The 13,950-nt window shown below is 42.3% G+C and overlaps 2 protein-coding genes across 8 annotated transcripts in view; one reads left to right on the top strand and one right to left on the bottom strand.

Moving 5' to 3' along the window:
• Window positions 1–2,849, bottom strand: part of ANXA10 (annexin A10) — a 31,203-nt gene extending 28,354 nt beyond the window's left edge. For both annotated transcript variants that reach the window (XM_040699185.2, XM_046940447.1), the window contains exon 1: window positions 2,770–2,849. The gene's annotated coding sequence lies outside the window, so the exon portion shown is untranslated. The remainder of the gene's footprint in view (window positions 1–2,769) is intronic.
• SPOCK3 (SPARC/osteonectin, cwcv and kazal like domains proteoglycan 3) overlaps window positions 1–13,950 on the top strand; it is a 585,918-nt gene that overhangs the window by 29,272 nt on the left and 542,696 nt on the right. For all 6 annotated transcript variants that reach the window (XM_046940442.1, XM_046940441.1, XM_046940440.1 and 3 more), the window contains exon 3: window positions 11,229–11,344. The gene's annotated coding sequence lies outside the window, so the exon portion shown is untranslated. The remainder of the gene's footprint in view (window positions 1–11,228; window positions 11,345–13,950) is intronic.

The raw sequence follows: 13,950 nt of genomic DNA, 5'->3' as shown, positions 1-13,950 counted from the left end.
GCTTCTATCTAGGAAGCAGATTGCCCATGCCAAACGAGCAAAAACAGACTTCTTGAATCTATTGTTGCCATGGCAACTGATAATTGGTATTAAGAATTATTTTGCTTACAAACTGAACTTATTTTTGTCTTTGTTCACAGAAAGTGTTTTGTTTGTGGAAGTTAGTTTAAAACGTTTAATCATGAGTAGTGCAGTAAGCTGTGCAATACAGATGGAGGGAAATGTCATTGTAATTGTTTTTATGATTTTAAATACAATACACATTTGTCAAACAAATGCATAGCACTTACATTTCCTCAAAGGTTGAGTGTACAATAAAGCCATGCTGCTTTGCCTGATTTATTACTCACGTATTTTGAGTTGGCCTTTTTCTTTTATTTTGCATTTGATATTTTATATCTAATCCTGTTTCCCTTGTTTATCTCTGAACTATCGTATTTCCCAAGATTACAGTAAAACTGAGCAGAAGATTAATGAGTGAAAAGGGTAGACATTCAAATGAGCAAATTACAAGGCAAGGTCTTTTTACTGCCATAGTTATTTACAGCTTGTATCTCATACTGCGCTCTATTCTGCATATTTTATAACAGCTTAATAAAATACCCTGAAATTTGAGATAGTTTTAATCAATTTTTTTGTCAATGCATACTCCTGCCATCACACATGTGACAGGTCTGGTGCTCTTGGCTTACTGCATGCCCTTCCTAAAAATGCAGACATTCATGACTTCAGCTGGAAAAAGCTGTCAGCAGGTAGTGTCCCACAGCGACTGAAGATTGCTGCCCCTTACCAGTTGGTTTGGGCAAACTAATTAAGGAAATACTTCTATGCCATTCACTTGTGATTCTTGGAAGATGGCAAAGGATGCCCTACAGCTGGGGTGAGTAGCTATTCTGGCTTAACACAACACTTCCATGTGCAAAGAAGGCTCTGTCCAGCTGACCTAAATTAACTCCAAGCAAAGGTGTTGTTAAGTGGGTTGGTCAGATGTTTTGTGCTGTCAAGAGAGTCCAGGTTCTTGTGATTCTTGGTCCTAATGCTGTGCCCTGCTATTACTGCCAGGACCTCCTGTTCTGTTGTTTTCTTCCTCATTTCTGTACGCCATCAATCATTTTTCCATAAGCTCCGAGGTGCTCTGCTTAATTACACCTGCCCCACGTGGCCAGCCCTTGCTTTTCATTCCCTTCTATGTGTGGATTTGGAGCATCATAGTCTGGTTCACTCCACCTTAGCCAGATTCAGGCACTTTGTGCATTCTTTGCTATGAAGTCAGGTTTTCTCATTTTCCCACTTGCCAGCTAAGTGCTTTTAGAGAACTCTGTGAGTAACTTTGACTCTGTAAAGAACATCTGTGACTTGAGGCTGGCCAGAAAAGTCCTTAGGACATCTCTCTCTAGCATCAGCATGCACTTCTTCATTGGTGCTTTCCTGTAACTTGTAAGCCAGGACAGGTACTGGGGCGATCCGTTGTTATAGGTGCTTTTTTGACACTTTTTTTTTTTTTTGCCAGACCACCCACTTTGGAATAATTGGTGGCTAAGACAATAGCTCTGTAGGAACAAATCTCATTAATAACCTGTCTCGTTTCCAGACGTTGTGAGGTGTGCTGTGCCTCTTGAGAACTGTCTCGTATGATGATGGGTTGACTGAGGTATATCCCATTAAGGCTACCTCAGGGGAGATACACTGATAATTAAGCATTAATGCCACATATTCTAGTCAGAGTAATCTGGACTGGCTTTAATTTGCTTCTGATGCTTACTAGTGTAGGCTGTGTCTTGCTTTTGGGATGTGTGGTTACAAGTACTCACCTTGGGCACGTGCTGTGTTGGCAGTCTCTGTGCCATGCTCTGCTTCTTGTTGTGCCCAGCTTTCCTGTGGCTTTTTTTTCCTGTCTAGCTGTGGTTCACAGGGGTATCTTTTTTTTCCATTTGAATAGACGTTCACAGCTACAGTTAAGCCCTGTGTTGTCATCTCTTTGCATTATACTTCATGCATACTCAAGTAAATAGAGGAATACAGTTACGTTGTCAAAATAGCAATTGCTGTGGAAATTGAAATGAACTGCATTGTAAAGAAGCACATAAAAGAACTTTCGTAAGAGCTGAACGAGTGCTTTAGTGAACAGAGCTGTACTTTGAGGCTTAAGAAGCCCTCATAAGGATCCGAATAAAGAAAAGGAGGCATCACTTTTGCTTCTTTCACCATTAAAACGTATGAAAGTGTCTTCTTTTAACTTTACCCTGGGAGTTCTTCTCTTAGCAATTTCCCTCTTGCCATTTCTCTTTGATAGCTCAGAAGGTAAAATTAATTAGCATTTATTAGAATGAAAACTGAGCTTTAAATATGTTCACCATGGGAAGGAAATATTTGTGTCAACAAAGTCAGATCTCTGCTGACTGAAAAAAGCTGGCCAGCACTATGAGCTGTTTATTTTGGGGGTATTTCAATGAAGGTTAGGCTGTTCAGAGGGTTCTCTGGGAGAATTAGGAGGTTTTGTGCAGAGAGTTAATTTATACATGAGGAAAATATAAACATAGAGAATATAGCGAATCTGTAACATGGTAATAAAGTTATGCAGTGGGGTAGTGGAAATACTGGTAAGCGAGTAAGTGGAAATGAGTCCTCCAAGGAGCTGCTTCTTTATATTTAAGTGTATAGTCAACAGATACACAGAGTGGCATGGTTAGGCTGGTATCCACAGATCATACAGCTAGAAAGATTATCACGTTGGAAAGGGAATAATTGAAAATAAATGAAAATGCTTACCTGTGTCATAGGCTCAGAGAAAAAACTCCAAGAGGAGTAATCTCCTGAAAGAGATCCTTCCCCAGTGGCAGTCAGCCCTTAAATGGGGTCTAGGAGAGGTGCAGCCAGGCCCCACCCCTTCCGGTCACACAGCTGAATTGCCTTCACCTGTGCTCCCAGAGCTGACTCAGTGCTCGCCTCAGGTGGTCAATCAGTGGTTCAGGCCGTGATTCAGCAGTTCCCATACACACACCACAAGGAATTAAAAGAAGGAAGATGTCATAAACAAGGCTATTACCCAAATAGCAAGGTTCCTAAAGCTGCTGCCTAAAATATTATTGCAAAAGGAAAATCAAAGAATTACTGCATTTCTCAACTGCATTTGTGTGTACGTAGAAGCTGTGTTACACAGAATTCGTGGTACCATGGCATTCCATTTAAAAAATGATATAATTCTCTGGAAATACAGTTATATAAGGATAAGCTCTCAGTTCTGATTAATGCACTGTTTTATTACTAACTTCATTAGCTTCACGGCACACAAATTGTACATAATTTATCTGATAACAGTTTCAAAATAATTCAGATAATTACGCATACATAATTTATTCCAAGCACTTCAAGAACGTGGTGCATTTTATGAAGACCATTCAGGGTTGCTTTATTTGTATAATGAAATGGTCATTACGCTCCCATAGACAGCACTTTATATTTTAATGAAATGTTTATAAATAAAATGTGAAATATTGTGAATTTAAGCAGTTTGTTAAACCTAGCTGTGTTTTGAAGATGTAGCTGTAACATTCTACACGGATGCGTGGTTTAAATATTCTGTGGCTTGCCACATGTTTTGACTTATACCAAAGCCAGAATATACAAAGAATTTGTGATTATAGACCACTGATTCACACAAATACCTATAGAAAATACAATGCATGTCTGATTTCTTGTATGATAAGCTGATAAAGTGCCATTTCCATTCCGCAGGCACGATTCTCTTGGCAAAGGTGGAGCATTTCTCTCCGGCATGCTCCTTATGGCAATGGCTGTTGCTCGTCTCACATTCAGTCTCTCAGAAGGAAGCAAAGGGGCTGTGGTTGTGTATGTGAGGCAGCTGTGATTTATCTTGTGAGGAATTTTCCTGTTGTAATGACTTGTTTGTATCCGTTAGCACATCTTTCACCATTAAGGCTGAGAAATACAATCAGCAAGTTGTTTAACAGAGCTCCTACTGCTGTGACTGAAGTGTTATTGATAGAGCAAATCAACTTCAGCGCGAATTGTTTTCCAAAGATGAGTTTAATAAAGATTTGATGTGATGTTGTAACTCAGTGTTGATTTGGTACGGTGAAAGGCTCATTGTTATTGTTTCACTGTCATATTCCTACGCATAAAAGTGACGTTACATTTTGCCAACATTATTCCAGGCAGTTAAGCCTGTTCTCGCCAGTTTTAATCCTCTGTGCAGTTCCAGTCTTAAAGCTTAGAAGCTGCTTGATGCTAAGCACTGTTGAAATTTCATTCATTTGGATGCCTGCACCTATGGAAGGAGTGGTAATAACTTCCATATTTAAGATAGAATAATTTTCTGCTTGCAGTGATCTCCAAAAGGCGTAAGTGGAATGTGATGAAAGTTGTTGCGTGCAGCAGAAGAAATAGTAAAATTAATGCTGCCTTTTTAATAACCTAACTCCTGTCATCTGTGTTTGAAAATCCTTGCCAGCTCTGATAGGCACAGCTCATGCACAAACAGGAGCTGATTTGATCTGGCTTGTGGGTTTTGTTTTGGTGTTTATGTTCTCTTTGTTGCCCTAGTAACTGCAGTAGGCTGGCACTAGCATATACACTTCTGTCTGAAAAAATAATAATATTTATCTATACCGTGCTGAAGGAGGAAAGCTTAGAGGTATACTTAGACTATTGGCTATAACTTTCTGAAGTTATTCATAATAAGTAAGAGTCATCTTAAAACTCCACTGTGTTGAGAGCATAACTTTTTTCTGTGGTAATTTGATGCTTGGATTTCTATACTTTGGCCATGATTTTCATTGTTGTGAGAAAGAATGGACAAAACCACAAAATGGACTTTGGGATGCCTGTATTGTGCTCCTAGGGAGCTGCTCAATGGGCTGACGTCCCATGGGAAAATTAACTTACCTCTGTACAGTTCCACCTTCCTTCTCTAAGCAGGAATAATGATACTTTTTTTTATTAAGGTACTTAAATGCTATTCATGAGAAGTGTTAAGTAAGAAGTCGTAAAGCCATGTGCCTTTATGGCTTTGTCAGGTTGTTTGAGGGCTTGAATCTGAGAGACAGGATGTCTCAGGAGCAGATGCAAGCAACTACACGTCAGGGCAGCATGGAGGGTTATGCGTTTTATTCGACACACACACACAGGCTCACACCTATAACCATAGTAAGTGGCAAGCAGAAACTCTCACAGCGAGTCCAGTATGAACTCTAGTAAGCTAGAACAGAAGCTCCCTTAAGCAAGCACAATATTACTTACTGACCTTGAGAGAGAAAAAAATGCCAAGTAGGAGAAGGAACATAACAGCAGTGGATTCGATAGTGTCAGCAGAGCGTTCCTTGCTTCAGAGTGCACGTTTCCTCTGAAACACACTTCAGCCTCCCTCCTGCTTTTATTCTCTCCAGAGTCTGCAGGGTTTTTTCTACTTGTATGCTGCATCCACGTGGCCAGCGTGTGATGTGGAACACCTGCCTGCAAGCAAGCTCAGCCATTTCCCAAACAAGATTACTGGCAAGGTCAGCTTCCTACCAGAACAAGGTAACTGACTGTAGCCCCAGATACTGCTTCCTTTAAAATTGTCATGCAGCACATGGTTCTAATTATGTAGCTGTCCAGTTATGTTATTCCCCAGAATCCTTTGTTCCAATGCAGGATCATTCTTTGGTCAGAACTTTTAGGTCCCTGACACACTGGCATACAATATATAATCATCTGAATATAAGTAACTGCCAAAACAGAGGGAAAGAAAGACTACCTTAGCCTAAAAATAAACAGTATAAGCTCTATTTCCAGTATCTCTGTGACAGGGAAGATATGGGTTGTATTTCTTTGATTGTTCTCTGATCACCATTAATTTCCACTCGCATTGAAAGGTGAGATAGCCTCCAGTCTGCAGAATTAATGTACAGCCGTAGTTAGGCTTACCGGAATAGCTTATTTGCTCCTACAGGAGTTCTAATGAACCTCTCTCTCTCTCTTCACATGCATTGGCTATTCCTGCATGATGCTGGCAAAGCCATTTGTCAGCTCTTTTCTACTCCATCTATGTTTTACGATTATTCCTTTACAATTATTCTCTTATATCCCTCCTATTTTTTTTTTTTTAAAGATACAGTAATCTTTTGATTTGTCTGTGTAAGGAGACCTACCTTTTAGGACTGTTTGTGCCTTTTGTTGAGGTGTGAAATCTCTAATTAATGCTCTCCCCAGTAAGCTCAGTAGCATTCAGACCAAGTTCTACAAAATCTTTGTCACAGAAATTGCAGACAGTGTATCTTTTCCCTCTGTTGTACCTTTTTCTCCTTTCTGTTGCTCACTGCTTCAAAATGTTGTGCAGATGACTCATGTAAACATTGTAGCTTGTTTTTTTTTTTTGCCGTTTGCTTTGAATGATACTTACTGTCATCTATTTTTTCCTTCAGTGTCCATGCCCTGACATTTTCCTCATCACTGACCAATTGAAACTTGTAACAGAAAGGACTATAGTTCGAGTACAACCTTGTGCACACATTCATTGATATCTGCTTATCTTTGAACCTTAACTATGCAAAAATTTGATTACAGATATTTCTACATTTTTCTGTCTCCAACATACATAAGAGTTACACATTAACTTCCTTTATCAAAGTAATAAAGCCGGACAGGACACAGAGGAATGGGTTTGTATCCTTTAAGGATACTCCTGCGTTTCACCATGTGGTGGGATGAGTCCTTCCAGCTGATGATGGAACAAAGTTGTAAGAAGACACGGTTGTGCTGGTGGCTGGGTTTGTGGTTGGAGGGGACAGCAATGAGTGGAGACAGGGGAGTGTTACTGACTGATTTATCTGCTGCAGAACTGCCAAACAGAAGCATCTAGAAACATGCAGCTGGTATATTTTTAGACTTCAAAACAAAGAAACAAGCAGAGGAAGCAAAATACAGTGCTCTTCTTGATTTTGCCTATTCCTCTAGCTTATGGGAAAAGTAAGATTTTGAGCTAGATGAGGGCTTTAAATGGGTGACATTGCTGCTGGGGTGCCTGCCTTAGCCTAGGGGGGTTGCAGGAATACAGTGCAACACAAGAAATGACAGTGAAAGTTATGTGGGAAGAAGACACTGTGGGGAGAAATTATGATGTTGGCAATTAAATTTCAATTCATGCTTACATGATAGCTGAAAAAGAACTAAAATCAATGCAGTTCATGTAAAAATGCATTCATTTTTGTCTTGCTGATCCAGCACTTCAGTCATCATTTTAGGTAATGATATTTCAGAGTATTTTTAGATACTGCTTGAGAAATCTAGTAAATTGTTAATTCTGGCAAAGATGGATTTGAGGACATCAAAAACATGAATAATCCCATGAATAAACTAATAGAAAAATTATGGTCTTAATAGGAAAGATTTCACATTTGATCTTCCTAATACCTGTTGTATTAAGCCCTGTGACTACTTATGACTCCTCAGGTAATAAGCTGATGGCTATGCTAAAAAGAACTCAAGATACTAGGACTTCTGTAAAACATGCTGTTGGTTGAAAATCAGTTTTGTTGGCATCATTCTGTCACAGAGGAGCCATTGACTTTCCTCTGAGTCATACTTTAAAATTGCTGACTCTTGTGCTGATTTCTTGATTCAGTTTAACATCTGTTTGCATGATTTGGCTTCTGAATACGTATTTCCTCTCTTGAAGCTCAGACTTCTACACTACTTGGCAGATAGTGATTTGTGTTTCCTGTTATGCAAAGCTACAGACAGAATTAGAGATGATGGTCCTGTCATCAACCTGAAGCCAGATTATTAGGACAGAAAGGTTGTATCTCAGCAGTCATTCATCTTTCAGTAAGGACGCATGCAGTTTCCAAGAAATTATGTTGATGGATATCTTTATTTTTAGATTTTCAGAAGAAAATATTGTTAAAAAAACACCAGTAAAGTCAGTTGCAGAGTGATTGATGCTGTGTGGGCTTGGCTCTGCTGAAATGACTTTTGCCTGCCCCGCACAGCTTCTAACTTGCTATGGTTGTGGAGATACCTGAGTTTATTGGTGATTCTGCCTGCAAGTGTAGTAAGTTCTCCAAAGGCTAATGTAGCATTGACTGAGGTTCATGTGGTCTCTCCCTCTCTCTCTTGCTCAGCGAGGGGTTTTTCAAAATACTTGAAGCAAATGTTTGCGTTCAGCCAAGACTGCTCCACTGAGGTTCGTTCCCCTGTTGGACTGTTGTGTTTGGGTACCTCTGTGTGATGCAAGTAAGCTCTGGGAGATGAGTAAATACAGCTTAAAAGTGTGTAATGTAATCAAGGTAATGAAGACACGTTTTATAAGAGCTAGGCCTTGTATTTGCCAGCTACCCAGTTAAAAGGAACATACATTAAAAGGAGTGTGGCCAGCGGGTCAAGAGAGGTGATCCTCCCCCTCTACTCTGCCCTGGTCAGGCCTCACCTGGAGTACTGTATCCAGTTCTGGGCTCCCTGGTACAAAAAAGACAGGGATCTCCAGCAGAGGGCCATGAAGATGATAAAGGGCCTGAAGCATCTCCTCTGTGAGGAAAGGGTGAGCAACCCGCATCTGTTCAGCCTTGAGAAAGGACTCGGAGGGGATCTGATCAATGTCTATAAATTTCTAAGGTGCAGGAGGCAAAGGGACGAAGGCAGACTCTTTTCAGTGGAGCAGAGCATGGTGGAAGGACAAACTGGAGCATAGGAAGTTCCACAGAAGTGTGCGTAAGAACTTCTTCACAGTCAGGGTGACGGAGCACTGGAGCAGGCTGATCAGAGAGGTTGTGGAGTCTCCTTCTTTGCAGATGTTGAGGACCTGCCTGATGCCTACCTGTGTAACCTGGTCTAGGGAGCCTGCTTTGGCAGGGAAGTTGGACTTAATGATCTCTAGAGGTCCCTTCCTGCCACTACAGTTCTGTGGTTCTCTGAAACGTACTGTTTTACCCCAAGGCTGACACTGCCTCTGAAATTCTCCTCTTTCTTCCTGCTTCTGTTGCCGCTTCCTGCTGATCCTCTGATTCCTTTGCCTGATAGGGTGTGTGAAATGCAGAGAAAACTCAGCTTTGTCAATCCTGCAATTTCTTAGTCAGTCTGGAAAGCATGAGTTTCCAGTCCTGTAGAGGGTCCCCCCGACTTCTCCAGACAATGGGAAATCACAGGATAAGAGGAGTTTAGTATTCAGTGGTTAGTTTTTCTCCTCCTCCTGAAATATTTTTAATTAACTCTTTTGTTTTGTCTCAATTAGCACTCATATTTCAGCTTGCCTGGCTTCTGTCATGACTCTCTGAAGATACAATGGTAAAACTTCATAATCACCTTATTAGACTCACTTATTCTTCTGTAAGCTTCTTAAAAAGACAAATACGCTACCATAGATGATTAAGCAGGGAAAGACAATGTTCACATTGTTAACTTTACTGGAGTCCTTTTTGAGGACCCCATCACAGTAACAAATGCTCATTACTGAGCACCTGACAATGTTTTTTTACCTTCTCAGCCTGTTTGCAGACAGGATCTTCTTACTGTCAGGGACCAGATCAAGGTCTGAGAGCCATGGAACTATTTTAAAGGAAGCAAGATTAGTTCTGTTCCAGTCACAGCAAGTTGCACAGAGCCTTTTCTGGTTGAGGGCAGCCATGGTCCACAGTGCAGTAGTGAGCAGCTGACTGCTGGCATTCAGCAGAGTTGATAGCTCATGCTTTCTGACACAGGATCACTCAGCTGCTGAACGGTAAGCTTCATGCACATCTCCCCTATCATCTTACAGTTTTTCAACCACTACCAGTTGTCCCAGGTGTGCAGTGCAAACCCAGTACCGTCGGCATTGTATCATGAGTATAGAAATAGCATGGCACACAGTGAAATGTTAGCTCTTCCCAAAAGACCAAACTCGTCCTCCTTACCTTGCTGTTGTTACTGCTGGGGTCTGCACTGCTGGCAAGCTTGCGACAAGAGCTTCTTATGAGACCTGATACGCAGTGACTGACATAGAGATTTAACCCAAGGTGCAACAGCTGTGAAACCACATCTACATGTTTGTGATAAATAACATTACAGTTGAGTATTATGTCAGGTATTCTGGCTAGAAATATGTTGAATAAGCTGAGCAGAGTTTAGAATAGCAGAAGAGTAACTGAGGAAATTGTGAATTTTCTTCTAAATTTCCTAATTACTTATTGATCCTTGGTATCTGTGATGGCAGGATTCTTACAGTTTGAAGGAAAAGGCCTAGGAGAGGTAACGATTTGATTTTCAGTAGCAAGCTCATAGTTATGAAGATACTGACACCATGACCATTTAACAACATAAGTTCGCATACTACAATTCAGGAGAAATTGACATGTTGTCAGACCTTAGGAAAGTACATTATAATGCACCTAACCATTGTTTGTTACATACAACTTCATTGGTAAAATAATTTCCTTTTAAATTTTACCAAATGCAGTAGTTAGGAAAGAAGCATGTATAACATAGGCTTCCTACAGTTATACTTCCATTTTCTGATTGCTCTAAGGAGTTGCTCTAAAGCAGCAGCTTCTGAACCAGCATAGATACACAGCTGTGTAGAAAAGGAAGCTGTATTGTGTGCAGTTCAGCCAATTGCTGAAAATGCAGTGTCTGGTTTCACTGTTAATGCTGTTAATCCTTGTTAATATTGCTGTGAAAGTCTGCATAATTTTTTAAAGTAGCATATATGTATATGAAATTAAACAGCTTTTGAAATAATTTGTGATGATCTGGACAATGCTTTTTTTAAAAAAAAGATCAATCAGCCTAATTATTAGATAATTACCCACATTCTACTAGCTCATGAGCAGTAGAGCATTGATTTTTTGTTTTTTTTACCTGGCTTTGCTTATGAACTCAAAAAAAGCATAAAGGGAAGCAACTCAGTTTTTGAAGGATGGAGTGTGTGACAAGTATTGTTTCAGTCCTCCCACAGCTGTGTATTGAAAAGGAGAATAAAGTAATTTCACTCTTCTGTTAACAGCCCACTTCTTTTTAGAATAGAAAGAGAAAAGTGTAGGCGATAGAATAGAATGTTTAACAATTTATCTTTAGGGGAAAAGACTCTACAGGCTTGTAGTTAAACTCCCGTGACTTGGTCCTTGAATACAGCTGCATGCTCTGGATTTCAAGTACTGAAAAGGGGGGAAACAAATGAAGAAAATTCCAGGAAAAAAAGGACGGCAGACAATCTTTGTTGGTTTTGTTTTCTTATTATTTTTTTTCTTTCTGCATATGAGGTGAAACTGGAAGGGCTTGAGCCAGGATTCACCCTGTCCCAGACCTAATTTAAGGGTTGGCAGTGGAGGCGATGACATCTTGCTAAAGGTCCCTGGGTACCTGAAGCCTTCCAAGGGTAAGCAGATTTCCATTCTTCTCCTCCAGTAGTTGTCCTACTTCTCATGTCATTGTCATCCTCCTCCTCCTTTTCCTCCTTCTGTCCTCCTCTCGTCGATGTTGTCATCCTCCTCTTCTACTTAATGTCATTGTCACGGTCGTCGTCGTCCTCCCCTCCCCCCCCCATGGTTGTCATCATTCTCCTCCAGTCGTTGCTACTGTCTGTCTCCTCCTCCTCCTTCTCCTCCTCCTTCTTCCATTGTCACCACCATACTCCTCCTCCTTCTCCTCCTCCTTCTTCCATTGTCACCACCATACTCCTCCTTCTTCTCCTCCTCCTCCACCTTCTCCCGTCGTCGCCACTGTGCTCCTCCTTGTCATCCTATACCTCCTCCTCATTTCCATTGTCATCCTCCTCCTCCTCCTCCACCTTCTCCATTCATGGTAGCCACTTTCATCCTCCTCCTTTTCCTTCTCTTGTCATTTCCGCCATCTTCCTACACCTCCTCCTTCTCCTCTGCCTCTTGTTATGACCTCTGTACTCCTCCTCCTCATGTCGTCGCTTACCTTCTCCTCCTCTTCCTCCTGCTTGTACTGTCGTCACCACTCCCCTCCTCCTCTATCTCCCTTCGTCACCACTGTCCTCCTTCTACTCCTCTTTGTCCTCCTCGCATCGTTGGCTGCTGTCCTCCTCCTCCAGCACCTCGTACTCATCCTCCTCCTCCCGTCTTTGGCACTGTACTTTTCCTCCTCTTCCTCCCATTGTCATCACTGCCCTCCTCTTCCTCCTCCTCCTCCCGTCATCACCGCTGTCCTCCTGCTCCTCCTCCTCCTGTTGTCAGTGCCGTCCGCCTTCTCCTCCTCATCCTCCTTGTCCTACTCCTGTTGTTGTCCCTGTTCTCCTCCTCCTCCTCTGCCCTCCTCTTCCTCCTCCTTTTGTCATTGCTGTCCTGCTCCACCTTCTGCCATCGTTGCCACTCTTCTCTTCCTCCTCTTCCTTCTCCTTATCCACCACATTCAATTCCACCTTCTCCTTTCATTGCCGTTGCTCTCCTCCTCCTCCTAATCCTCCAACTCCAGCTTTTCCATTCATCATCACAACTTCTTTCATCCTCCTCTTCCTCCTAAACCACCTCTTCATTTTCCGTAAGTCGTTACCGCCTTTTTCCTCCTCATCCTCCTCCCACTGTCACCACTGTCTTCCTCCTACTACTCATCCTCCTCTCCTTGTTGCTTCTTCCTCCTCTCCCTCTCCTCCCGTTGTCATCACTGAAGTCTCTCCTCCTCCTCCACCTCCACCTCTACCTGCAGCTATTCTTTTCATCATCACTGCTCTCCTCCTCCAGCTCCTCCTCCTCCTCCTACTCATCCTCCACCACCTTCTTTCACAGTTCTCCAGTTTTCTCCTCCTCCACCTCCTCCTCCTCTACTTGCTGCCATCCTCTACCTCCTCCTCCTCCACCTCTTCCACCTCTACCTTTTCCGTTTGTCGTTACTGCTTTTTTCCTCCTCCGCCTCCACCTTCTCCATTCATTGTCGCCGCTCTCTTCCTTTTCCACCTCCGGTCCCTCCGTCTCCACCATTTACTTTTGTCGTTGCCACTTCTTTCCTCCTCCTCCTCCTGTGGTTGTTTATGTCTCTTCCTCCTTCTCATCATCCTCCTCTACGCCACTATTTTCTTCCTCCTTTTTTCTGTCATGACTGCTGTCCTCCTCCTCCTCTTACTTAGTCCATCATCACTGGTGCCTTTCTCCTCCTCCTCGACCACCATCTACATTCATCGTTGCTGCCTTCCTCCTACTCCTCATTTAGTGGTGGCTACTTTTTTCTGCATTTTATTTCTCCTGCAATTTCAAGCCCACTTTGTCTTTTCATCACCACTGCTTATTTCCTTCTCCTCCCCGTCCTCCAGCTTCATGTTTTATTGTCGTCATCACAGCTTTTTTCCTCCTCCTCCTCCTTCTCTAGTGGCTGTTGCTGTCTTCATATATTTTCTCAGTGTCATCCTCCTCACCGCAGTCCTCCTTCTCATTTTCTATCACTGCCTTGTGATAGAATGATAGAAGAATCCTCCTTGTCTTTTTCTTTTTTCCCATTGTCACTGGTGACTTCCTCCTCCGCCACGTTCTCCATTCATCATTGCTGCAATCCTCCTCCTCCTCCTCCTCCTCCTCTTCCTCCTCCTCCTCCTCCTCCTTTTGTGGTCGTCGCTTTTTTCCTCCTCCTCCTCCACATCCACATTTTCCTTTCGTCATCTCCGTTTATTTCCTACTCTTCCTTCTCCTCCTCCTTGTCTTCCTTCACTTCAACCTCCATCTTTTCCTTACATTATTGCCGTTGTACTCCTCCTCCACCTCCACCTTTTCCTCCTCCTCCTCATTGCATGGTCGCAGCTTTTTTCCTCCTTCTCCTCCACCTCCATCTCAAGCTTTTCTTTTTGTCATTGCCGCTCTCCTCCTCCTCCTCTTTCTTTTGTCGTTGCCACATTTTCCTCCTCCTCATTGCGTCGCCTTTGCTGTCTTCCTCCTCCTCCTTCTCATCCTCCTCTCCTCGCCGCCTCTGCCTTCTCTTCTCCGTCCTCGTCCATCTCCTCTGGCTGTCATCACTTATCTTTTCATCCTCTTT

Source organism: Gallus gallus, chromosome 4 (assembly GCF_016699485.2).
Source record: "Gallus gallus isolate bGalGal1 chromosome 4, bGalGal1.mat.broiler.GRCg7b, whole genome shotgun sequence".
Classification (NCBI taxonomy): Eukaryota; Metazoa; Chordata; class Aves; order Galliformes; family Phasianidae; genus Gallus; species Gallus gallus.
This window is presented reverse-complemented; position numbering and strand designations above follow the sequence as displayed.